At 51.2% G+C, this 25,130-nt stretch overlaps 1 protein-coding gene across 1 annotated transcript in view; it reads left to right on the forward strand.

Annotated features, from left to right (window-relative positions):
• LOC144953546 (uncharacterized) overlaps positions 1 to 25,130 on the forward strand; it is a 253,823-nt gene that overhangs the window by 128,064 nt on the left and 100,629 nt on the right. The gene's annotated exons all lie outside the window — the stretch shown is intronic.

Consider the following 25,130-nt stretch of genomic DNA (forward strand, 5'->3'; position numbering starts at 1 on the left):
TTCATTCTTGTACCGAGCTGCGCCGAGTCCCTTTGCTCCATCAGACCAATTCTGCAGAGGAAGAGTCAGAGGAAGCGTCAGCTGCAGTCAGAAAAACATATCCACACCATCTACGTCAGTATCAAGGCACAGAGGAATGCTAATATACAGTCACACATGACTTACACATCTATATTTATTCCTATATTTATGATATAGTGAAAATAATTCCCCAATTCATCACGCGGGCTGTTAAGGCACACAATGAGAGGGCCAATGGTCATAAATATGCCTGGATGCTCTAGTATCTTCAAAATGAATGTTAACCCAAAACTCCCAAGCACACAATTTCAGCTGTTTAGCTATGAAAGGAATATTTAAGAAAAATTCAGCTATAATAGCAAAGTGTGTTGAAAATAATACTATTTAAATTATGCAGAAATACATCAATTAATGTTCAATCAAAACTTCGAAGTGGAAGCCAGGCTCAGATTTGCTTGAATGCTCGGATGAACAGATCTAACTTCAGCTGCAGATGTGCTGAAATATTTTCCTGACTGTTTCCATTCTTACAAAAAGTACCAGAGGAAAACTAAATTAAACTATTGTTTTGATTTAACCTAATGTTTAATAATTAATATACTTTACTGCAAATACAAACTTGACACTGTCACACACCCGCATGGTAAAAAGGTGGTGGTGTGTCCAGAACCATGCCTGGCCACCTTCATCTGCTCAGTATTAATGCTTCCTCACACTTCACCATGTAATTAATTCAAGATGAATCAACATAGCAGGGGCCCACAACAAGTTCAGCTTTCACTTACACTATGTAACACGATTTTTGTCCCTGGATGGCTAGTGTTATTTTTTTTATTGGTTATGCTCACACACTTTCCTTTCATGACCAGGACTTTACGTTAAGGAATGACACAAATGAACACATTTTCTCATTGAAAATAGGTACATTTCAAAATATCACTGTCCTGGTCACAAAAGCAAAGTACAGAAAATAGCCATTTTCTGTACTTTTGAGGCATAAGCAATTAGAAAATAACACTTACTACGCAGGGACAATTTGTTTTTGTTACGCAGTGTTATCAATCATGTTTGCTGTTGGCGATAATGAAACTAATTGTTGAATTCATAATGCAGTGAAATAACTGCGCTACAGCTCCCCACAAAGATAAACTCTTAAATACACATGCATTTCACATGGATCATTAACATCTGACTTATAAACGTCATTATTTCTGTCTGTGTACAAAATTTGCTAAAGATTTGGTTTAAAAAAAAAAAAGAACCCAGGTACCACGCCATAAGTCCTGTAAGTGAGCCAGTGCTATTACATTTTCGCATCCATCAACTTTACAGTAGTTAAATTAAAAATGTAGTGCTAAAGTCACATACATAAAAACTATTTATAAACTTATTTACTCTATAAAAGTTTGTGTGTGCGTGGGTACGTCCATGTGGGTGTGTTAGTCCATATATGTGAGTGCGTTGTGTGTGCGAGTTCGTGTGTGTGTGTGTATGACCTCCTGTCACAGGTGCTAGCTCAAGTGGCCCCACGAGATAGAGTCATCTGGTTGGGTGACTTCCATGCCCGTGTTGGTCATGATGCTGGCACCTGGACTGGAGTGATTGCAAGGCATGGACCAGATCAGCTCAATAACAACGGTAGGAGGCTGCTCGATTTTTGTGCAGCCCATGGGCTTGTAATTACCAACACGCTGTTCCGGCATCGGCACATCAACACCACATCATGGATGCATGCCGGGTCCAAGCAAGAACATCTTCTGGACCACATAGTGACGGAACAGCGGATGCGGGCCCATGTCCTTGACACCAGGACCTACCGTGGAGCTGATCTGCCCATCGACGTCTCAAGATGGCGGCGGCGTGTGCAGCGGTGTGTCAGTTGGAAAACAATCAAAAGTATCGAAAAGGCATCTAACACAGATAATCTGCCCGTTGAGCTTAACCGAAATGGGGATTATTTTTTAGAGCCCAAAAAAATTGTTGACAATTTTAACCTTAATTTTTCTGAAGCTGGTAACCTTTTTGATAATGTACTGGGAGTCACCCCTACTCATGCAAATTCCTATACACCTGTCCAAACATTATACGAATTTAGTTTCCAGCCAATCCACTAAAGTAATGTTCTGAAACAACTGTCCTACCTCAAAGAGTCCTCCCCTCTAACGGAGCAGATAGTATTCCGTCTTTGCTCTGCTAACTGTTGGTCACCTAATATATAAACCTATAGCCCATATTTTCAACTGGTCCATCCAACATTCCTATGTTCGTCCACTTCACAAAGGGAGCCCTAAAGATGATCCAAATAACTACCGACCTATCTCAATTTTGTCCCCGTTGACGAAAATTTTTGAAAAATTATTAAACTACCAAATTAGCAGTTTCCTGTCCGACAACAATCTATTACATCTAACACAATCTGGGTTCCGAAAAAATACAGCACATCTGCTGCATTAGTAGCCTTGATAATATGTAGTACTGTGCCAGTCTTTTTCTTGACTTGTCCAAAGCCTTTGATACAGTCGACCACAACACCCTGCTTAGTAAACTAAGTTGTCTCGGTTTCTCCAAACACGCAGTAGAATGGTTAAAAATGTACCTCTTTTCTCGCACCCAAACTGTATTCACAGATGGTTGAAGGTCACTGTTAAGATAACAAAAGGGATTCCACAGGGTTCCATCCTTCGGCCCCCTCTTGTTCTCTCTTTATGTCAATGACTTGGGCACTGATCTAGATCATTCCAGGGTACATCTTTTTGCAGATGACACGATACTAATTACTGCTGGCCGTTCTCCGGATGACGTGATTGCCTTCGTATCTTCAAAATGAATGTTAACCCAAAACTCCCGAGCACACAATTTCGGCTGTCTAGCTACAAAAGGAATATTTATGAAAGCTAAATTCAGCTGACATAGCAAAAGGTGTTATGCAAAAATTAATGTTCAATCGCAACTTAGAGGTGTGAAGCCAGCCAGGCTCACGATGTCCTTGCACGCTGGAATGAACGGATCTGACTTCAGCTGCATGTGTGTACTGTGTTAACTTCTTGACTGTTCTACACTATGGGAACCTCATTTGCCAGTAAAAATATGTTAATTGTTTTTTTACCCTTCTATCTGGCAACAAAACTGACACCTTTTTACAAGGAGTCATGTTTGCATTGACTGTTTCCAGTCGTATAAAGAGTTCCAGAGGAAAACAAAAATAAACTTCTGTTTTGATAAAACCTCCGTGTTCAACAGAGTTAATAGACTTTACTGCAAACACAAATTTTACACTGTCCCACACTGGCATGGTTAACAGGTGGTGGTGTGTCCAGACCCATGCCTGGTCACCTTAATCGGCTCAGTATTAATGCTTCCTCACTCCACCAAGTAATTCATTGAGGATCAATCAACACAGCCGAGGCTGCGTGTCTCTCTCTCTCTCCCCGTGGTCGCGTGGATTTCCCTCCGGATCCCCTAATTTCACCTCCACATGCAGAGAGAGAACACCGCCACGCTGTTGACGAGCCTCACCTTGTTGTTGTTGTGGGCAGGTCGCTTCTGAAATCAAGAGCGGTTTTGCAGCTCAAGCGGGCTTGGCCTGGTAAACAATAAAAACCGTGTTAATATTTAAACAAAGTTACAAAGTGGCGAGCCGGGTGAAGACAAATTAAACGTAAGCGAGAGAATTGAAGCGAATGCGATCAGGCGAGGGCAGGAGGCAAGGCCCCGCGTTCTAAAGTTCCAACCTGGACATCGCTTCCATGCTCGCTGCTACTCAAATGACATCCGTACGAGAGAGCGAGGCTCTACCTCTGTAAACAACAACAACCACCACAACCACCACCACCACAACCACCATAACCGCGATGAGAATTTCAGTTCCCGCGCGGAGCAGTAACTTTCCGTTACCTCGTGACGTCACGCAGCAGCAGCAGGTGACATGACGTCACTTGCGTGGTACAAGACACTCCCCTCCCACAATTAGCGGCTTTGTCTTCTTGGTTCTTTCGGTAAAGTCACGTAGAAGGGAAGTAATAAAAGAATAAAAATAAATCACAATAAAAGAATTCTCACGAAGTTTCGTCCACAACGCAAGCAGCCGTCTTCAGGTGAAAACCAGGTCCGTCGAGGCGACAGAGTCTGAATGAAACAGCACACGAGCTTGGAGCATATATATAAGCTGGGCGCCTAGACAAAGGAATTTTCATATCAAGTGGAATTTAGCATATTTATGGGAAATGCAGGAATGTGATTAGTACTACATATGCATGTGCATTATGCAGGATTAACAGCATCAAAGGGAGCTGCACTTGCTGCTGCAGTTGCTGCTGCTGCAGATGCTGCTGCTGATGCAGTTGCTGTTTCATTCAGACTCTGTCGCCTCGACGGACCTGGTTTTCACCTGAAGACGGCTGCTTGCGTTGTGGCCGAAACGTCGTGAGAATTATTTTATTGTGTTTTATTTGTATTCTTTTATTACTTCCCTTCTACGTGACTTTACCGAAAGAACCAAGAAGATGAATCCCTGCAGTCACGAAAGCTTGAAATCGAAATTTAGCGGCTTTGTAACTTAAATCAATTATGTTAATGAGCCTGGCCCAAACGTGGAGGGATGGGGCGTGGGTGCCGAACCGGTCACAACGAACTCGAGACGGCTTTCACGAATACATTATGTTAATGAGCCGCTAGTCACTGGGTGTGGCTTTGCCCAAATAAGGATAGTACTTGAACAGATAACGGAAGTGACCCAGGCAGATGTGACGTCACGCTCAAGGGCGCGTTGGACGAGGAGGGGTGAATACCTTGGTGACATGACGTCACTAGCTAGGTACACCTCCCCCTGGCGTGTCACGCCGATCAGGTAATGATGAGTGGTGACGTCACAGAGCGGGTTTGAAGTTTAAGTTGATTTAGATTAATTTTCCATTGCTCCCTCTCTTGAACAGAGACCCCTTGGGTGTGTGAGCTCAGCAACAACAATGTGGACATTATTGTGTGTGTGCGTACACACATGGACAGTGTGTACATTGTGTGTGTGTGTACCCTTTGCGTGTGTACATTGTGTGTACACACTGTGCGTGTGTACACTGTGTGTGTACACATCAGACTGACTGAGATGACTGTACCCCCCACAGTGTGTACACACACACATAGTGTACACACACAGTGTGCTCAACAGTGTACACACACACAGTGTACACACACACACACAGTGTACACACACTGTGTGTGTGTGTGTACACTGTGTGTGTACACTGTGTGTGTGTGTTCACACTGTGTGTGTATACTGTGTGTGTACATTGTGTGTGTGTGTACACTGTGTGTGTACACTGTGTGTGTACACTGTGGGGGGCACAGTCATCTCAGTCAGTCGACCAATGGCATCTTTTCACCAATTTATTATTTTGCAACTTTTATTTATTTATTATTTTATATATTATTGTTCGTTTTCTATCTGCGTGACTTTACCAAAAGAACCAATAATATGATAGCGCATTCTCTGTTTTTTGCAGAGGTTCAAGGTTCAAATCCGACAGGCACACCTGGCAACCCCAGTAACATTCGCAAAAATATGCGCAGTCTGCTTAACGGCAGATGTAAAACATAGCGTTGTGTCATTCACAACGCACAGGTCATTGCATGTTGGTGTCACGGGTCAACATTGGGGTAATGCCAAACATTATCCAGAAACTACAGAATGGAGATGGCACGTCAATGATCGCCCCCTACCGACAGACTCATGTCCACGTGCAGGCCGGTGCAGGGCCACCTTGTGCCACGCAGGGGCAGCTGCCACTTAGGGGGCACCTTTAGATTGTTTGAGATGAGATTCGATACGAAACACTGAGTTGCTGAGGCAATTAGGCAAGCGACTTATGAGTGGAAATATGATTTTGGTAACGAGTGAATGCGTGGGAGCTTCATTGTCTCTCGCTCCTGCCGACAGATTTACCCAGCCTACAGCTCCACAGATACCAGCTGCTCCTATTCTGCAGGGACAGCTACGCATGGTTCGAATTAAGTTCTAGATACACAGAGACTCACACAGAGATCCATAGATTAGCACCGTTGGTTACGTATGGTGCGAAAGACGTTCAACGTACACACAGAGACCTATAGATTAGCACGGTCGGCTATGTATGGTGTGAAAGAAGTTCCAGATACACAGAAACTCGGAGCAAGTTTGAGTCGCGTGTAGTCGTGGGCCGTGGAAGTTGAACAGGCGCGTGTTGCTACTGACAGTAGTTGAATATGGTTGGATTGACGCTGATAGAGACAACAACCGCTATTTGCCATTAAGTGGTGGTGACGTCACCACGACGCTTGTGCCAGGCCATGTGCACCTTGAGGCCACTGCCTTGGGATGAACTGTGTAGACTCGTCCTAAGCCATCAGATTCACCAACAGCAGCACGTCGCTTCCAATTTTTTTAGCAGTCCATGTGTAATGCGAGCGTAAGCGAGGTGTCGCTGCTCGGCTCTGGGCCAATCATACGGCCCGGGGTATTGGGGGCGGGGCCCAGTATGTGGGCGTACGTGAAGGTCCGCCGCTCACCTCCGGTCCAATCGGATGCGAGGAGAGCAGGGGCGGAACCTAAGGGCGGAGCCAGCGGGGCGCTATGGGTTGTCAGGATCTGGAAGGTTCGGTGAAGGGCGTGGTGAGAGGGTGGAGACAGGATCACGTGGTAAAGGGAATATAAGTGGGATCTGGAAGGGGCTCCGGGTCAGTTGGTGGAGTCACCGAGCAGGACCACGTAGGGTGGCCGAAGGGTACCCGCGCCATCAGCCACGTGGCTGGAGACGCTTCGAGCACAGCGTCAGCCAACGGTGTGCGGGAGTGGGGATCGGTGCGACTGACAGAAGGTGCATGCGGGGCGCGCGAGAGGAGCAGCCGGTCCACTGTCGGGACCAGCGGAGTGCGAGAGTCAAACGAGAATAAAGAGAGAGAGACGGAGACCCAGCAGTGTGTCGGCGAAATCCTTTATTACACATGTATAGTAGGAGGAAACTTAATGGTAGAGTAGGTTGGCAGCAAATGGGTCACTTGTGCACCAAACAAAGAATGCCATAAGGGTTGTATCTTGTGGAGCCAGGGTCTGTTGTGGGGCATTTCCTTTGGTGATGTAGATGTGTTGACCATTTTGGAGGTGAAGTGCCAAATGGACGACTGTGGGGGAACGGTCATGGATGGGGAAGCCAAGAATTCTGCAAATGGCCTCATTGTTGCTGATGTATCTTCCTTGGAAAAAAAGGTTAAGCTCATGCGCACTTTGCCCCTCTGTTTTGTAAGGCAAAGACAGGCATGTCCGAGCATTTGTTGATGTATTGGCAAACATAATTGATGGCTTTTTTTAGAATAGCAGAATTTCACGGTAAAGTGGGCCTGGAAGATCTTGCACAGAAGAGGGCAGTAGGGAATGATCCACCGGTTGTGAACCTTAATTAGCGAGTTAGTGGCAGGTCTGAGCGTTGTTTGAAATTCATGTTCAGTATGTCTGTGACGATAGCCATCATGGGCCGACTGAGTGTCTTTCAAGTAGTTCCGTGGATACCTCTTGGTACACCTGTGGTCTTGCATACATGGCGCATTTGGATAGAACTGGACACATGGGCCATGGACCATTTGGTTGCAGACCACATAGAAAAAAGGGCAGGGTCTGAATGGGGGTGAGATAGCACAGCACTGATAAATGTGTCAATGTGACTTGCATGAATTATTTCCCTCATCCATAGCGAAATGTGAGCATGAGGAAGATGACGTTTTTGCCACCCAATGGTGTGCAAGTTACTGCTTGCCTATCCAAACATGTCGCCTTCGTTGGTCATAATAAGCATCATGAGGTCATAAACTTTGAATTTTAGACCCTTGCTAAGATGTCATGTCTGTCTGGTGGCTTTTGGATTGGATAAAGGTAAACCTGGATCTCCTTTCATTTGGGATTGCAAGTGAAGGTGATGAAGAGATGGGGAGTGGCATATTGGCTGATGTACGTCATGGCATCCCGAGTCTTCTCATGCATGTATCTTGGTGGAGCTGTGAAAGATGAAGGCAAAATAACTAATCAGCTCACATTGTGACAGTTTGCATCTCCTTCGGCATTGATGAAGTCCCAGAGATGAGCATACTGTTCACACGCAGGCGGTTTTGATTCAATAGAATGTGGCATACTCATCGACAACATACTGGTGAAAGAGGTTGGCGCACCATAATGTGGTGTCCTCCTCTGTCCATGATCACGAAGGAATATATGTTTTTTTAGAGGAGACAGTTTCGTGAAGATGTCTTTGTCCTGCAGCTTTGCAATTGGAGGAATCTTGACGTGGTACCCATCTTGGCCTTGCGACAGAAAAATGTGTTATTGTAGGGCATCGTATGCTCCGTTAGTGTCAAGAAATTGTGCGATGGTGTTTTCTTGGTATGGAAGAACAATGTCTCTCTCACAATGTTCCTCACCCACCGTAAGAAAGCAAGGTCAATAATATTTGGGACATTGAACCTCCCTGCGTGCTCCCCGCTTTGGTGGAAAGTAAAGGTGTGGTACGGAAAAATTTAAATGGGTGATGTTCCCACGAATGTCACAAAACGATAGACGAAATGCAATGGGCTGTTGCTAAGAAAATCCAACGTATTTAGCAGTATAACATTTTAATCGGCATCGTAGTACTACATATCAGTAAATAGCGTGGCGTGTGCAATCGAAACAATAGAAATGCATTGAAGAAATAAGATGAAATAAGTTTACATTAAAGAGCAGCAGTACGCACGGGTAAGTTGAGAAGTAGGCTACAGTCTAGATTACAGACTGCCAGTATGCTGACTCAATGACATAAGCATTGCTACAGTAGACATAAAAAGCTGGCAATATGGTCAGCAGCTGAAAAAGCAGGATACAGTCGACATGAAAGGCTGGCAGTACACTGAGTGAGGTAAAGAAGCAGGCAACAGATTATAGACTGTTCTGCCTCACGGCAGGGGTTTTGCCTCACGGCAGATGGGGGGAGGGGGGGCGTATGTACATAGAGATTTCCTGTTTTTTATGCTAATTTTGGTCACGTGACCAGGAAGTTGCGATTTAAGATTCCCGCTCAACCACGCGGGCGTCGGCCATTACACACATAATTCAAGATGGCGGCACACATCGCGTCCCAGTGAAGCCAGCCACAATTGTCCATTGTGGGACTTTAAGAGGCATTGTCTGTAAGTTCTTTTATGTTCTTATAATATTGGCAATGCTGTTATAATGTTATAATGACCGTTATAATGATGTAAACGCCTTTATAATGCTGTTAAATTGTTATGATAAATACGAGTGCTAGTTAACAACGAAGCCTGCTACTGTACTTTCCTTATTGTGAATGTTACTTGTAATTTAATAAATCGAGTCAAACTTGTACCCAAGCAACTTTATTGCGATCCTGAGAGCAAGGATGACGAAATATCTCATCCACAATTTAGTGTTATGTGTAATACTGTACATTTGGGGTGCAATGTGATGAATACACGATGTGCCTTTATGTAACAGCAGCTTATGCTCTTGTATAGTTATTCAGTGGTAATGTAGGGGCCTGGTCCATCCAGGATCTATTGTTGAGAAACATGTTATCTAAAACAATGGTATGATGATGTGGTGTTCATTCATTGTGTTGGTGTTTCCGTGTATTAACAGATGTTGTATCTGTGCTGTTTTCTTACCAGTTTTACCTCGTTAAATTCAATAAATGACGTTTGGAGTCAGATGTTCATCCTGGCTCTGAGGGTTTATTGGACGCGAGGTTAACTACTCAGCTAGCGGTGCAACACAGCGCACAGCGAGGCGGAGATAGCAGTTAAGACACACACAACACAGACGGGTTGGCAGGTAGGGGGCGGAGCCACAGACGGTGAGAAACCAGGGTAAGCATCTGATTGGAATGGTGGCTGTTATTTATAGCACATGTTAATGATCCACGTGCAATGTATGTGTATGTAAGACTTTATCTATGCGAGGAGTGGTGGCGCAGTTATATCACTGCATTATGAATTCAACAATTAGAGTTTGATAATCGTCGACAGCAAACATCATTGATAAGTGAAAGCCGAACTTATTATGGACTTCTATGTTGAATGATCCTCAATTAATTACATGGTGAAGTGAGGAAACATTAATACTGAGCAGATGAAGGCGGCCAGGCATGGTTCTGGACACACCACCCCATTTTTACCATGCCAGTGTGTGACAGTGTCAAGTTTGTATCTCGTGTATAATATATTAACTCCATTGAACACGCAGGTTAAATCAAAACAATTGTTTATTTCTGTTTTATTCTCGAACTTTTTCTAAGAATGGATAAAGTCAAGAAATTAACACAGCACATTTCCAGCTGAAGTTAGATCTGTTCATCAAAGCATTCAAACAAGTCTGAACCTGGCTTCACGCCTCTAACTTGCGATTGAACATTAATTTATACATTTCTGCATAATACAAATAGTCGTATATTCAACATCCTTTGCTATGTTTGCTTGATTATTATAAATTTTCTTTTTGTAGCCAGACAGCCAAAATTGTGTGCTTGGAGTTTTGGGTTGACATTCATTTTAAATATACTAGGGTTTCCAGGCATATGTATGACCATTAGCCCTCTCATTGTGTGCCTTAACAGCCCATGTGATGAATTGGGGAATCTTTTTTACTATATCATGAATATATGAAAAAATATGGACGTGTAAGTCATGTGTAACTGTGTATATATGCATTCCTCTGTGCCTCGATACTGACGTAGATGGTGTGGATATTTTTTTTCTGTCTGCATTTGCGCTTCCTCTGCAGAAATGGCCTGATGGAGCAAAGGCACTCAGCGCAGCTCGGTACAAGAAGGAAACAATGCGACCAGTGTGCATACAGCACGGATCGTACTGGAAATTTGACACAGCACCAGGGAACTCACACATGAGAGAAACCCTTCAAGTGCACTGTGTGTGAGAAGAAATTTGCATGGTCATCAGTTCTTCAGAGCCACCAGAGAACACACCGGAAAAAAGCCCTTCAAGTGCAGTGTGTGTGGCAAAGCCTTTTCAGTTTCATCTGCTCTTAATAAACACCAGAGAACACACACAGGAGATAAATCCTTCAAGTGCACTCTGTAAGGGAAGGCGTTTGCACATTCATGATCACATCTTCAAAGACACCAGATAAGAACACAGGCATCAGAAGATCCCCAAGGAGTGGAGTCTGAAATCGAAGTGATGGTGAATAGCGAATAATTGAAGATAAAATGTGAAGATGAAGATTCAACTCCAAAATAAGACCTTCACATCGATGGAGGCAACGTGAATCAGGAGGAGAATTCTGATGCAGAGCAAGGCAACTCCAAGCAGTATGTGCAAGTAGAGGTGTGGGTGAAATTCTTCGACAATACAAAGTCAAATGGAGACCCGGTTGATGTGTAAGCCTGAGACAATGAAGCCCCAATAGATTCATATTTGTCACAGGCCTTTAATGAATAGAATGTGAAGTTGAACACTACATTCCTCGATTCAACCTGCAGAGTAAGAGCAGCCAGTATTAGCGGACCTGTGGGTTGGGTAGATCTCTAACTAGGAGCGAGAGGCAATAAGCTCCCCAGCATTCACTCTGTTATAAAATTATTATCATTTATATGGCGCTTGCTTAATCGCCTCAGAAACTCGGAGCTTTGTATAATATCTCATCACAAACACTCTAAGAGCACCCCCAAGAGGCTGCTGCACCTGTGTGGCATAAGGTGGCCCTGGACCAGCCTTCATGTGGGCATGAGTCTGTCAGTAGGGGACGATAATTGATGTGTAATCTCCATTACGTAATTTCTGGATGTTTGGAATTACCCAAATATTGACCATGACACTAACATGCAATGACTTCGTTTTCAATGACACAATAGTATGTGTACATCTGCTGTTAAGCAGACGGTGCATATTTTGGTTAATATTACTGGAGTAGACAGGGGTGCCTGTCTGATTTGAACCTTGAACTTCTGCAATAAATAGAGAATGTGCTACCACCTGGCTTCCCTCAATCTGAGTAGGCATAGCAGCCTGAATGTTCCTAACTGGTGCAGATGGTCCTTTTAGAGGGGTCCACGTTTCACATGCCTATAGAAGGGAGGGTATGACTGTGGCCGAGAAGACCCGAAGCTCCGTGCGGAGGGACAGACCAGCTAGCTTCCACACAGCATCGCGCAGCTGATGAAACGATAATGCCGCCCGACTGATTCGGACCACCCACACACTGTACGCACATACGCAGTGTAGACGTATTATGTACACATACAGCGGAAACACACAGTGTACCCGCACAGTATACAACAACCACCATTCGCCACTAAGTGGCAGTGACGTCACCACGACGCTTGTGCCAGGCTATGTGCACCTTGAGGCCACGTGAAGTGTCGAACGCCCGCTGGCAGGAGGTCACGGGGCAGAGCCAGGTGCCACGGGTCAACTTACTGAGATGAGTGGGTGATGCACCACCTGTGCCCCCTATTGTGCCAACTTGCTGTGCTTTAGCCACCCGGCGCTCCACTCGTTGTGACCGTCGCTCCTCCGCCCTCCTTTGTTGTTGGAGGGCGACTGCCTCCAACTGCCCAGTAGAGTCCTTCACGAGCCTCCTCCACAAAAGCCGATCTTGACACCGCTGGTACCAGTCATCGGTAAGTCCACTCAGCTCCACATCCTCCTGTATCACATCACTCAATTTCTTCTCTAGCCCATGCCACGCCCGTTTAGCCCCCTCGATCCGGCCAACAAAAGCTGTTTAGGCATGCGGTGACTTGGTATGCGGGCTACATGGCCCAGCCAACGCAGCCTATCCTGCCGGAGGAGCTCACCGATGGGACTTTATCAACATCTTTCAAGGATTTGTGAGCTTCTCACACAATCCAGCCTGGTTAAACCCAGGATGGATCGTAGGCAGGCCAGCATAAATGTTTCTAACCAGCGAAGATGTTCCATTAGGGGGGTCCATGTTTTCCAAGCGTAGAGAAGAGAGCGAATGACTGTGGCCGAGAAGACCTGAAACTTCGTGCGGAGTGACAGACGAGGTAGCTTCCGCACAGCATTACGCAACCGATGAAAATATAATGCCGCTCGACTGATTCGGAGTGAGACCTCTGCTGTTAAATCGGAGCCGGTCATAAGCACACTGCCCAGATATGGGAAACTTTACACTTTCTCCACAACTGCCCCATCACCAATTGGGAGTTGTGGGTGTGGAGTGTCCCATTGTACAAAATACCCTGGCAGGTGCTTAGATTTGGTGGGGCTGATGGTAAGGCCCCACCTCTTAGTGGCAAGCTCCAGGTTTATCAGCAGTGAGCAGCGATTACCAGATCATCGGCATACATAACATGGTTGAGCAATAGGGAGCCATCCCTTGGCCGCACCCGAGCATCGATCAGCCTCCCATTATATCTGTGTAGAGGTGTTACGGAGGAGCTGTATGTGTAGGGGTGTTAGAGAGAGAGCCGTTATGCATGGCAGCTTATGGGAAACAAACACAGTGGGCGGGGCTACGTGAGTGCACGGGGGGGGTGCTCTCAACGACGTCCGCACCAGGCAGCCCGGGGCCCCACCCCTCAGCGGGGGTGGAGTATAAAGGGGGATGTGTCAGAGGGCTCGGGGCAGAATGTTTAAGTAAACTCTTGAAGACCGAAGACTGCCTAGCTAGAGCCCTGGACTCCCCTGGGACGCCGCCCTTGTCAGGGCCGCGCAGGACCGAGCCAGCGGCGTGGTCCCGTGAACCAGAGCCAGGACTCTGGGACTCCGGGTACCGTAGCCCGACTGACCAGTGTCGGGCCAGACAGCCTCCCCTAGCCCAGTAATTGGAGGATTAGGAGGCAGGCTAGGGGTAGCTAGCCGTGTGTTCCCAGCTATCCGGGTGAGGGGGCCGATACCCCCTCCAGTACTGTATGTCCCCAGTGACTGTTGTGAAATAAATACGTGTGCCTCTACTCGGGTGTCCACGCGTCCTCAACGGTACTACATCTGGTGACAGAAGTGAACAACAACGAACATGGACACGCGCCGAACAGCTCGGGCCGGGGTGCAGGAGGCGGAGGAGACCGCGGGAAGTGCGGTGCCAGAGACGGCTGATGGAGGCAACGAGCAGCCGGGGCCGAATGCATCCTTACCGGGGCATCAGGAGGAAGGGGAGTCGCCATCCGACGGACTTCGGCTGGCGCACGCGAGGCTGGCGGAGCTGCTGTATGCTGCTGCCGCCACACTCGAGAGCATCACTCGGCTGGGGGCTGCTGGACCGCCGCGGGGCGAGGACGGCCGACGACCGTTGCGCCTTCCCGCCATTTCTACTGACTACAACTTTGAATCTCCCGCCATCGCCGCAGCAGCTGCCGAGGGCGTGGCCAGCCTCAACCTGGGGTCCGACATCGGCCTCGCAGGGGCTGCCGCGTCACCACCAACGGACGGAGCGTCACCATCAGCGCGACAGGCGATTCCATCTGTCGTTCGTGCTGACGCTCAGCCGAGTTGCGGGGACAGCAAAGCGCGGGCCTCCACGGCGATCACTGCGCTACACCCAAGGCTGCCCCCACTGAAAGAGTTTGTAGCTGAGAAGGGCGACTGGGGGGGGTTCCAGCGGCGCTTCCTCGCGCACCAAGAAATGGCGGGGTGGTCGGACGCCGAAGCCCTCTGCGCGCTGCCGGCGCTCCTCGACGGCGACGCCCTCGCCGCTCTTACGTCGGCACCGAGGGACAAGCGCTCCACTCTTCAGATGGCGCTGCAGTTGCTGGCTGGGGTCTACAGACCTTCGGCGGAATGCAGACAGCGATTTTACGATCGCCAGCGGGGTGCAAAGGAGTCGCCCCTCGCCTACCGTACGAGCCTTCTGGCGTTGGCAAAGACGGCCTTCCCTCGTATGGATGACCAAGGCGTGGACGCGATGGTCACTGAGAAAATTCTTCTGCTGGCGGACGACCTGGACATCGCCATCGTCGCACAGGAGGACACGGAGATGGGTTCCCTCCAGGCGGCGCGGCTCCTCCACGCTAACCTCCTGTCACAGCGACGGAAGGCCAGCAGGGCAGCGGCCGGGCGTACGGTGGCTGCCGTCACCCCCCCGACGGAGGAGGTCTACGCCGCCGACTTCCGACAGCAGCAGAGGGTGGGAGTACGGGCGGGCCGGGATGGGTCGGGCCGCTCCGACCGTCCGTCATCACCGCCTGCGCTCCCGCGCTGCTATAACTGTGGCATCTGGGGCCACGTCGCCTCGGGGTGCCGCTCTCCTCGACAGCGGGGGACGACGCCTCGCCGGGACGCCGGCCCTCCTCCTCCTTCCAAGCTCCATCAACATGACCCGGCGAGTCGCGGCACCCCACATGTTTGGCCAAAGCACACACCCGTTACACACAAGCACACCGCAACGAACGGGGGGCCAACATTGCGCACCGTCGGGCCAACACGCACCACTATGGGGACCCAAATCGAACCCAGGCAGTGGTCCGTGTTGGCCCACCGCGTTGTGGCGGCGTCGTCGGGGTCGTCGGCCGTAGTAGGGCACATTCACGGGGTCGAAGTGCGTATCCTCGTCGATACAGGAGCGTCGGCGACTATCATTTCGGAACTCATATACAACATTCTCCCCGTCCAGAGTCGTCCTTTGCTACCGGTTAATGTCCCATTCTACGCTGCTAACGGGGGCTCATTGGGTATCATGGGTCAGATTCGCGCACAAATTTCGATCAGTGATATTAAATTGTCCGGCCCCATTTTTGTTTCCTCCTCGCTGGCGGTTCCGTGCCTGCTGGGGACGGACTTCTTGGGCAAAATGCCAATTCGGATTTTGATTGATCAAGGTTGCATTGAGCTCCCGTCGGGACGACGGATGGCGTTTTTGCCTTCCCCTACTGCGGCTCGGTCGGCGTTCGCGACGGTACCGGCGTTTGTCGTTCAAACGGTTCGCGTGCCGCCGGGGGCACAAATGTTGGTGCCCCTAAAACTTCGTAGGCCCTTCGCTAAGGGTGTTGGGGACCAGGGTGTCCTGCTGGGGCCATCTAGGGCCGGGGTTAGCGGGCCGCATTTAATTCCCGCCCAGACCATCGTAAGGGGGGACGGGGACCCTTTCATCGCGGTCCTCAATGTGGGGTCGCAGGCCGTGGTAATTCCTCAAGGGACCGTGCTTGCTCACGCAACGCCGGTGCCCTGCGAGGAACCTGTCGCCAATCACGTTGGCACTGCCACTCTGCCGCTTCCACATTCGGACACCGATGAAGGGTGGCTTGAGGCGCTTTGTGCGGGATCGACGGACCTGTCGGATGTAGAGCATCAAAAACTTAGGACACTCCTGCGCGAATTTGCCGACGTGTTCAGTCAGAACAAATTTGATTTAGGCTGTACCCATTTGCTGCGTCACCATATTGATATGGGTGACAGCGCGCCCATACGCCAAAATCCCTTCCGGCTGAGTCCCGCCGAGAAGGACCATGTCAAATCGGCTGTTGATGACATGTTAACCGCCGACATCATTTCTCCCTCTACCAGCCCGTGGGGAGCGCCGATCGTTCTGGTTAAGAAACAGGATGGATCGTTGCGGTTTTGCGTCGATTTTCGCCGCCTCAACAAAATTTCCGTTGCTGACGCATACCCGCTTCCCCGTATTGACGAATCGCTGGACGCCTTGGCGGGGGCGCGATTCTTCTCCACATTGGATTTGCTTTCGGGATTCTGGCAGCTTCCTCTGGACGATGAATCTAAGCCTAAAACTGCATTCCGTACACCACATGGTCTCTTCCAATTTAACCGGTTGCCGATGGGATTACACTCGGCGCCGGCGACTTTCCAGCGATTGATGGAATTGGTTTTGGCTGGATTGCAGTGGGATTCGGGTTTAATCTATTTGGATGACGTTATCGTCTTTAGCAGAACATTTGACGAGCATCTCCAGAGGTTGCGGGCCGTTTTCCTCAAAATGCGGGCTGCTAATTTGAAATTTAAACCCCAAAAGTGTAATTTATTGCGCGAATCGGTACGTTATTTGGGGCACATCGTGGGACGCTCGGGTATTGCTACCGATCCCGCCAAAACACAGTGCGTCAGCTCCTGGCCGACTCCCACCTCGGTGGGAGAGGTCAGGAGCTTCGTTGGTTTCGCGTCATATTACCGACGCTTTGTCGCGGACTTTGCCACCATTGCTAAGCCCCTGCACGCTTTGACGTCAAAGGGGGTCCGCTTCCATTGGGGACAGGAGGAGGAGGCTGCGTTCCGCTCCCTTCGGGACACTCTGGTTAATGCCCCTCCCCTGGTTTATCCCGATTTTTCAAAACCCTTTGTGCTCGATACCGACGCGAGCAACACAGGTATTGGGGGCGTGCTTTCCCAGGTGGTTGAGGGCGTGGAACGGGTGGTCACGTACGGTAGTCGAGTGTTGTCTCCAGTGGAGCAACGATATTGTGTCACCCGTCGGGAACTGCTGGCAATTGTCTATTTCATCCAGCAGTACCGGCCATATCTGTACGGGCAGCGTTTCACCGTCCGTACAGACCATGCGGCGCTACAGTACGCCCTGCGAGTCCAACAACCATCGGGACAATTGTCTCGATGGCTGGAGGTTCTCCAGGATTTTGATTTTGAGACCACGTACCGTAAGGGCGTTCGCCACACCAACTCGGACGCTCTGTCGCGCATGCCAACCACCCCCGAATGCCCATGCTTCCTAGGGTCGGGTCGGTGCAGGCATCCTGGTGAAATGCCTGTTCCGGTCTTGGCGGCTGCTGACGACGCAGCGTCAATGACGAATTCCATCGCACAACAGGGATCTGATTCCCTGTTGGGGTTGCCTGCCACGGAATGGGGGCGTTTGCAGATGGAAGATACCTCCCTCCTTGCGTTGCGCCGCCGCGTCGGGGACCGGGGGCGGGGGAGGGGTGATGCCGACGCATGGGAAATGCTCGGTGGGTTGTTAATGCATTGGGACGGGAAATCCCATCGACACCGGCTGGTGGTCCCTTCGGGGTTACGGGGTAGGGTGGTGTGGGCCGCTCACGAGCGCCTCCTCCACCTGGGAACCCAAAAGACCCTGGCCTTGCTCCAACTTGATTTTATTTGGCCGGGCATGACAAGGGATGTCGGGGATCTGTTAGGGTCGTGCCCTAGGTGTGCGCAGCGGAAACCACCAGCGAGGGAGTCGAACCCGCCCCTGCAGTCTATCAGGGTCTCCCGGGTGAACGAACTTGTCGCGCTGGATATTCTGGGACCGTTCCCCGCCACCCCCAGGGGAATAGATATTTGTTAACCGGGGTGGAGTACTTCACGCGCTGGCCTATGGCCTGGCCCCTGGCCAACCAGTCGGTAGCAGCCATCGTGGAGGCCTTTGTCCAGGGATATGTCCTTGACAAAGGTGCTCCCGAGCGGCTGCTGACCGACCAGGGTAAAAAATTTTCTGGCAAATTGCTTCAACAGGTCTGTGAGATCCTGGGCACGAAAAAGATTCGGACCTCTCCATATCACCCACAAACCGACGGGATGGTCGAGCGGTTGCATCGTACCATCACGTCGATGTTGTCACAGCAGGTTTCGGACTCACAGACAGATTGGGACTTGAAAATTCAGGGGGTCCTGGCAGCATACAGATTGGCCCCCCATGCTGCCACGGGATTTTCCCCCTTCTTCCTTATGTATGGCCGCGAACCTGACCCACCTGTTCGGGCCCAGCTGCAGATCCCAGCGCCACAGGGAAAAACTCAATTGGCCGAACATGTTAAATTTAACCTGGAAAAATTGACAGAGGCGCGGGATGCTGCCATGCAAAATTCTGACATGCGGCAGAGGGCTAATGAGCGCCTCAGACTGGGTCGCGTGCATGTGCTACAGTGGAAGCCGGGGGACAGGGCATGGCTGCACTGTCCCCAGGTACCGCTCGCGACCTCCTCAAAACTGGTGCGGCCGTGGCGGGGCCCCGTCGAGGTGGTTGAGGTCCTGAGACCTCAGTGCGTACGCATTAAATGGGGGAAGCGCCGGTGGTTTGTACACCCCTCCAGGCTCAAACCCTTCGTTGCGGTGCGAGGTCCCACTACACACGCGCGTGGCCAAACATGTGGGGGGGCGACCGACTCAAAGAGTTCGTCTCCGCTGCTCTCGCCTGACGCGTTGCCGGCTGTCCCGCCCCCAGGTGCACCGGGAGTGACGGGCTCACGCCCGACGACCCCCACGGGGGATGCCGAGGGTCTTGCGACGTCAACAACAGACTCACTCGGAGATGGACACTTGCCACCCGACGGCCTGCCGGCCGGGGTTATCCCGTGTGACGGGCCTGCGGCGAGGACGCGCGCAAAAATGCGCAGACTCTTGTGACGCACGGAGTGAAAATGGGGAAAAAAAGGAAAAAAATAAAAAAAAAAATTTTGAAATATTTTTTTTCCTGTGTACGTTCACATGTTATGCTCACTGTGTGCGGCGTCGGTGGTGTGCTCCTGGCACATTGCATTGTACGAATGTTGTGTTCGCTGTGTGTTGTGTGTGTGCTGGGGGGTTTCCTGAAAAAAATGTATATACGTTGGTTGTACGGATTTCATATTTATTCGGGGGTGGGGTGCGTCGGGTTATTTTCCCTTCCTGTTGTTCTTCTCGTTGCGTTATTGTTGTAAAAATGAGGCACACGCTGGGGGATCGAGGGGTGAATTAACTTTTATTGTCAAGGTTGCAGCCGGGACGGCTGCGAGCTGTACAGGGGGGGGGTGATGTAGGGGTGTTACGGAGGAGCTGTATGTGTAGGGGTGTTAGAGAGAGAGCCGTTATGCATGGCAGCTTATGGGAAACAAACACAGTGGGCGGGGCTACGTGAGTGCACGGGGGGGGTGCTCTCAACGACGTCCGCACCAGGCAGCCCGGGGCCCCACCCCTCAGCGGGGGTGGAGTATAAAGGGGGATGTGTCAGAGGGCTCGGGGCAGAATGTTTAAGTAAACTCTTGAAGACCGAAGACTGCCTAGCTAGAGCCCTGGACTCCCCTGGGACGCCGCCCTTGTCAGGGCCGCGCAGGACCGAGCCAGCGGCGTGGTCCCGTGAACCAGAGCCAGGACTCTGGGACTCCGGGTACCGTAGCCCGACTGACCAGTGTCGGGCCAGACAGCCTCCCCTAGCCCAGTAATTGGAGGATTAGGAGGCAGGCTAGGGGTAGCTAGCCGTGTGTTCCCAGCTATCCGGGTGAGGGGGCCGATACCCCCTCCAGTACTGTATGTCCCCAGTGACTGTTGTGAAATAAATACGTGTGCCTCTACTCGGGTGTCCACGCGTCCTCAACGGTACTACATCTGGTGACAGAAGTGAACAACAACGAACATGGACACGCGCCGAACAGCTCGGGCCGGGGTGCAGGAGGCGGAGGAGACCGCGGGAAGTGCGGTGCTAGAGACGGCTGATGGAGGCAACGAGCAGCCGGGGCCGAATGCATCCTTACCGGGGCATCGGGAGGAAGGGGAGTCGCCATCCGACGGACTTCGGCTGGCGCACGCGAGGCTGGCGGAGCTGCTGTATGCTGCTGCCGCCACACTCGAGAGCATCACTCGGCTGGGGGCTGCTGGACCGCCGCGGGGCGAGGACGGCCGACGACCGTTGCGCCTTCCCGCCATTTCTACTGACTACAACTTTGAATCTCCCGCCATCGCCGCAGCAGCTGCCGAGGGTGTGGCCAGCCTCAACCTGGGGTCCGACATCGGCCTCGCAGGGGCTGCTGCGTCACCACCAACGGACGGAGCGTCACCATCAGCGCGACAGGCGATTCCATCTGTCGTTCGTGCTGACGCTCAGCCGAGTTGCGGGGACAGCAAAGCGCGGGCCTCCACGGCGATCACTGCGCTACACCAAAGGCTGCCCCCACTGAAAGAGTTTGTAGCTGAGGAGGGCGACTGGGGGGGGTTCCAGCGGCGCTTCCTCGCGCACCAAGAAATGGCGGGGTGGTCGGACGCCGAAGCCCTCTGCGCGCTGCCGGCGCTCCTCGACGGCGACGCCCTCGCCGCTCTTACGTCGGCACCGAGGGACAAGCGCTCCACTCTTCAGATGGCGCTGCAGTTGCTGGCTGGGGTCTACGGACCTTCGGAGGAATGCAGACAGCAATTTTACGATCGCCAGCGGGGTGAAAAGGAGTCGCCCCTCGCCTACCGTACGAGCCTTCTGGCGTTGGCAAAGACGGCCTTCCCTCGTATGGATGACCAAGGCGTGGACGCGATGGTCACTGAAAAAATTCTTCTGCTGGCGGACGACCTGGACATCGCCATCGTCGCACAGGAGGACACGGAGATGGGTTCCCTCCAGGCGGCGCGGCTCCTCCACGCTAACCTCCTGTCACAGCGACGGAAGGCCAGCAGGGCAGCGGCCGGGCGTACGGTGGCTGCCGTCACCCCCCCGACGGAGGAGGTCTACGCCGCCGACTTCCGACAGCAGCAGAGGGTGGGAGTACGGGCGGGCCGGGATGGGTCGGGCCGCTCCGACCGTCCGTCATCACCGCCTGCGCTCCCGCGCTGCTATAACTGTGGCATCCGGGGCCACGTCGCCTCGGGGTGCCGCTCTCCTCGACAGCGGGGGACGACGCCTCGCCGGGACGCCGGCCCTCCTCCTCCTTCCAAGCTCCATCAACATGACCCGGCGAGTCGCGGCACCCCACATGTTTGGCCAAAGCACACACCCGTTACACACAAGCACACCGCAACGAACGGGGGGCCAACATTGCGCACCGTCGGGCCAACACGCACCACTATGGGGACCCAAATCGAACCCAGGCAGTGGTCCGTGTTGGCCCACCGCGTTGTGGCGGCGTCGTCGGGGTCGTCGGCCGTAGTAGGGGTAGCTAGCTGTGTGTTCCCAGCTATCCGGGTGAGGGGGCCGATACCCCCTCCAGTACTGTATGTCCCCAGTGACTGTTGTGAAATAAATACGTGTGCCTCTACTCGGGTGTCCACGCGTCCTCAACGGTACTACATCTGTACCAGATGGAAATTCCTTCTGTACAGCTATTGAAGGCCTCATGAACTATGTGGTCAAAATAGATGTTAAATAATGTCGGAGCGAGAGGACATCCCTGTCACACCCCAAGGTGTACAGCGAATGGCTCCGACTCCCGGCCACGCAGTTTTACCCAGGCCCACTCACCATCATGAAGGTCCTAATTATCGTGAGCAGAGGGTCAGGGACTCCGAAAGCACGAAGAACAACCCAGAGCCCAGGCCTCCTGATGGTATCGTAGGCCTTGACCAGGTCAATAAAGCAGAGATGTAAGTCTTGTTGGAATTCCCTATACCTCTGCTGTAGCAGACGGAGAGAAAATATGGCATCCGTGCAGGACCACCCTTTCCTGAAACCACATTGAGGCTCCACAAGCCTCTCCTCAGCGTGCCTAGCAAGGCGATGTTGAATAATCTTTGCCAGGACCTTTCCCGGCACACTGAGGAGTGAGATGCCCCTGTAGTTGCTATAGTCTGTGCGGGCTCCCTTTTTAAATAGGGGGACCACCAGGACATCCTTCCAGTCCTGCGGAACCCGTCCCGGACTCCAGACTGTTGTTATGATGTCATGTAGGGCAGTCTGTGCACAAACGCCACCCTCCCTCAGCATTTCGCTTGGGAGATCATCTCTGCCCGGTGCCTTTCCTGGTCTCAGACTCTGGATCGCCTTTAGTACTTCCTCAACAGATGGCACCTCAGCCAGCCACTCACAGGGGGTGACTTCTTCAAATATTTGGGGCACCGCAGCCTCCGTAGGGTCATCTCCACTTTGTCCCACGATGTTTCCCATGTCGAGGGATTTCCCCTCCCCCAGGACTTCACAAAAATGCTCAGCAAATCTGCAAACCTGTTCCTGGCAGTCGGAAATTGGATCACCGTTTTTTCCCAAAATGATGGTAAAAGGTGTGGCGCTGCAGGATACTTTTTTGATGGAGTTAAATCGGGATTTGTGATCGCGGGCCATTGAGGCAGACTCCATCTCCACAGCAACCCGCGACCACCACCCATCCTTGCAGTGCCTCACGGCTCTCCGAACGTCCAAGCGAAGGCTGCGGTAAGCCTCCTCCTTCTCTGACGTGGGATGCTGTAGACAATTAGAGTGGGTCTGTCGCTTTTTAAATCCTTTATATTAAGTCGCTCGTTTTTTAACCCACTTCCCGTGATCCAATCGAGCTGACATTTTCAACACAGACTCGTTGTGCTAGACAATTAATGTTCGTGAAAAAAAATTCCCAAAATTTTACACTTCTTAGGCAAAAAATTTGTATTTTACATATATTCAAATAGAACTCATTCACAGTATAAGAGCCCAGAGCGTAACCCCTCCACAGGCCGTGGCGGAGTAGCGCAGTTGGTAGCGCCCTCGCTTCCCATGCCAAAGGTCGCGGGATCGATCCCCGCGTCCTCGACAGGCGAATATATTTTTAAATCCTTTATATTAAGTTCGCTGCCACACATATAAAGGATTTATAGTGAAAAACTTTGTTTTTACGGGTTATACTTATTCTCAACTACCCTGAACACCTCTGTCAGCCAGGGTTTCTGGGGAGGTCTGGATTGCGTACTTAAGCAGCCATTGCACCTGCATGAGTCACTTACCCTCGACATCTGGAGGAGTGGGGGACGATGCCAACCCCAGCCGCAAGCGATGATGAAATTCTCGCTTGCAACTTTCATTAGCTAACTGAGGTCAGGCCACCTTAGTTTGGAATGGGGTCCTGGGTGTACACCCACCACCGGAGTGGAAGAATGGCAGGCGCATCTTACAGATGACAAGTCGATGGTCAGAGGGCAGATCAGCTCCACGGTAGGTCCTGGTGTCAAGGACATGGGCTCGCATCCGCTGGTCCGTCACTATGTAGCCCAGCAGATGTTCTTGCTTGGACCCGGCGTGCATCCATGTTGTTGTGTGGATGCGCCGATGCCGGAAGAGCGTGTTGATAACTACAAGCCCATGGGCTGCACAAAAATCTAGCAGCCTCCTGCCGTTGTAATTGAGCTAATCTGGCCCAAGCCTTCCAATCACTCCAGACCAAGTGCCAGTATCATGACCAACTCGGGCATTGAAGTCACCCAACAAGATGACTCTATCCCGAGGGGCCACTTTAGCTAGCACCTGTGACAGGAGGTCATAGAAGGCATCTGACACATCGGCCTTGCCTGCATCTCTCCACAGATGTTCGTCTTCAGTGGGGGCATAAGTAACCACGACCACCACTCCTCACCTCCGGTTGATGGGAAGGCGAGCCCAAAGTAGCCTGGCTCATAGCTTTCCACACCTCACCGCCACGCTCCCACACCGCCTTCATTCTTTTGTTCAGAAGAAGAGCCACTCCCTGTTGTTTAGTAGTCTCCTGCCCTGAGCAGAGGACTGTTCACCCTCATAGTGGCTGGAGCCAGAGCCGGTCCACTGGACCGCCTGAATGTCACAGAGATCCAGGCGGTACCGGTCCAGTGCCCGACAGAGGAGTGGCAGCCTCTCCTCCGCAGTGAGCGTTCGCACATTCCACGTGGCCATCCGTAGTGGTTTTTTGTTGTTTCTCGAGGTAGAGATTCAATCTCCTAGCTCCGTCAGATGGGGTTTAAGCAGGAGACGTCATAGACACCTGTCCCCCCGGGGCCTCCGGCACAAGCTTATTAATTAGATATCTTGGACGTGGTTTAGTTGTAATTTATTGAAGGTGGAGGGAGTACCACGCTCTCGCACCCGTCCAGAGCTCCCAGGGGAAAGTCTAATAGGAATTGGCCCTCCCCCCACAGCACTGTCCACAATAACGTTGCCCGTCCGGCACCACGAGGAGGTAGGGGGTTGTTTTGCCGGACACACACAGTAACAAGAACAACAACCGCCATTCGCCACTTAGTGGCGGTGACGTCACCATGGCGCTTGTGCCAGGCTATGTGCACGGGGTTGACTCAGGTGCCATGGGTTGACTGACTCAGCTGACTGGCCGATGCATCACCTGTACCCCCGACTGTGCCAACACACAGTGTACACACACACACACACAGTTTGTACACACAGTGTACACACACAGTTTGTACACACACACAGTTTGTACACACACACAGTGTACACACACACAGTGTGTACACATACACATTGTATACACAGTGTACACACACACACAGTTTGTACACAGTGTACACACACAGTTTGTAAA

The sequence above is a fragment of the Lampetra fluviatilis genome, chromosome 78, assembly GCF_964198595.1.
Source record: "Lampetra fluviatilis chromosome 78, kcLamFluv1.1, whole genome shotgun sequence".
Classification (NCBI taxonomy): domain Eukaryota; kingdom Metazoa; phylum Chordata; class Hyperoartia; order Petromyzontiformes; family Petromyzontidae; genus Lampetra; species Lampetra fluviatilis.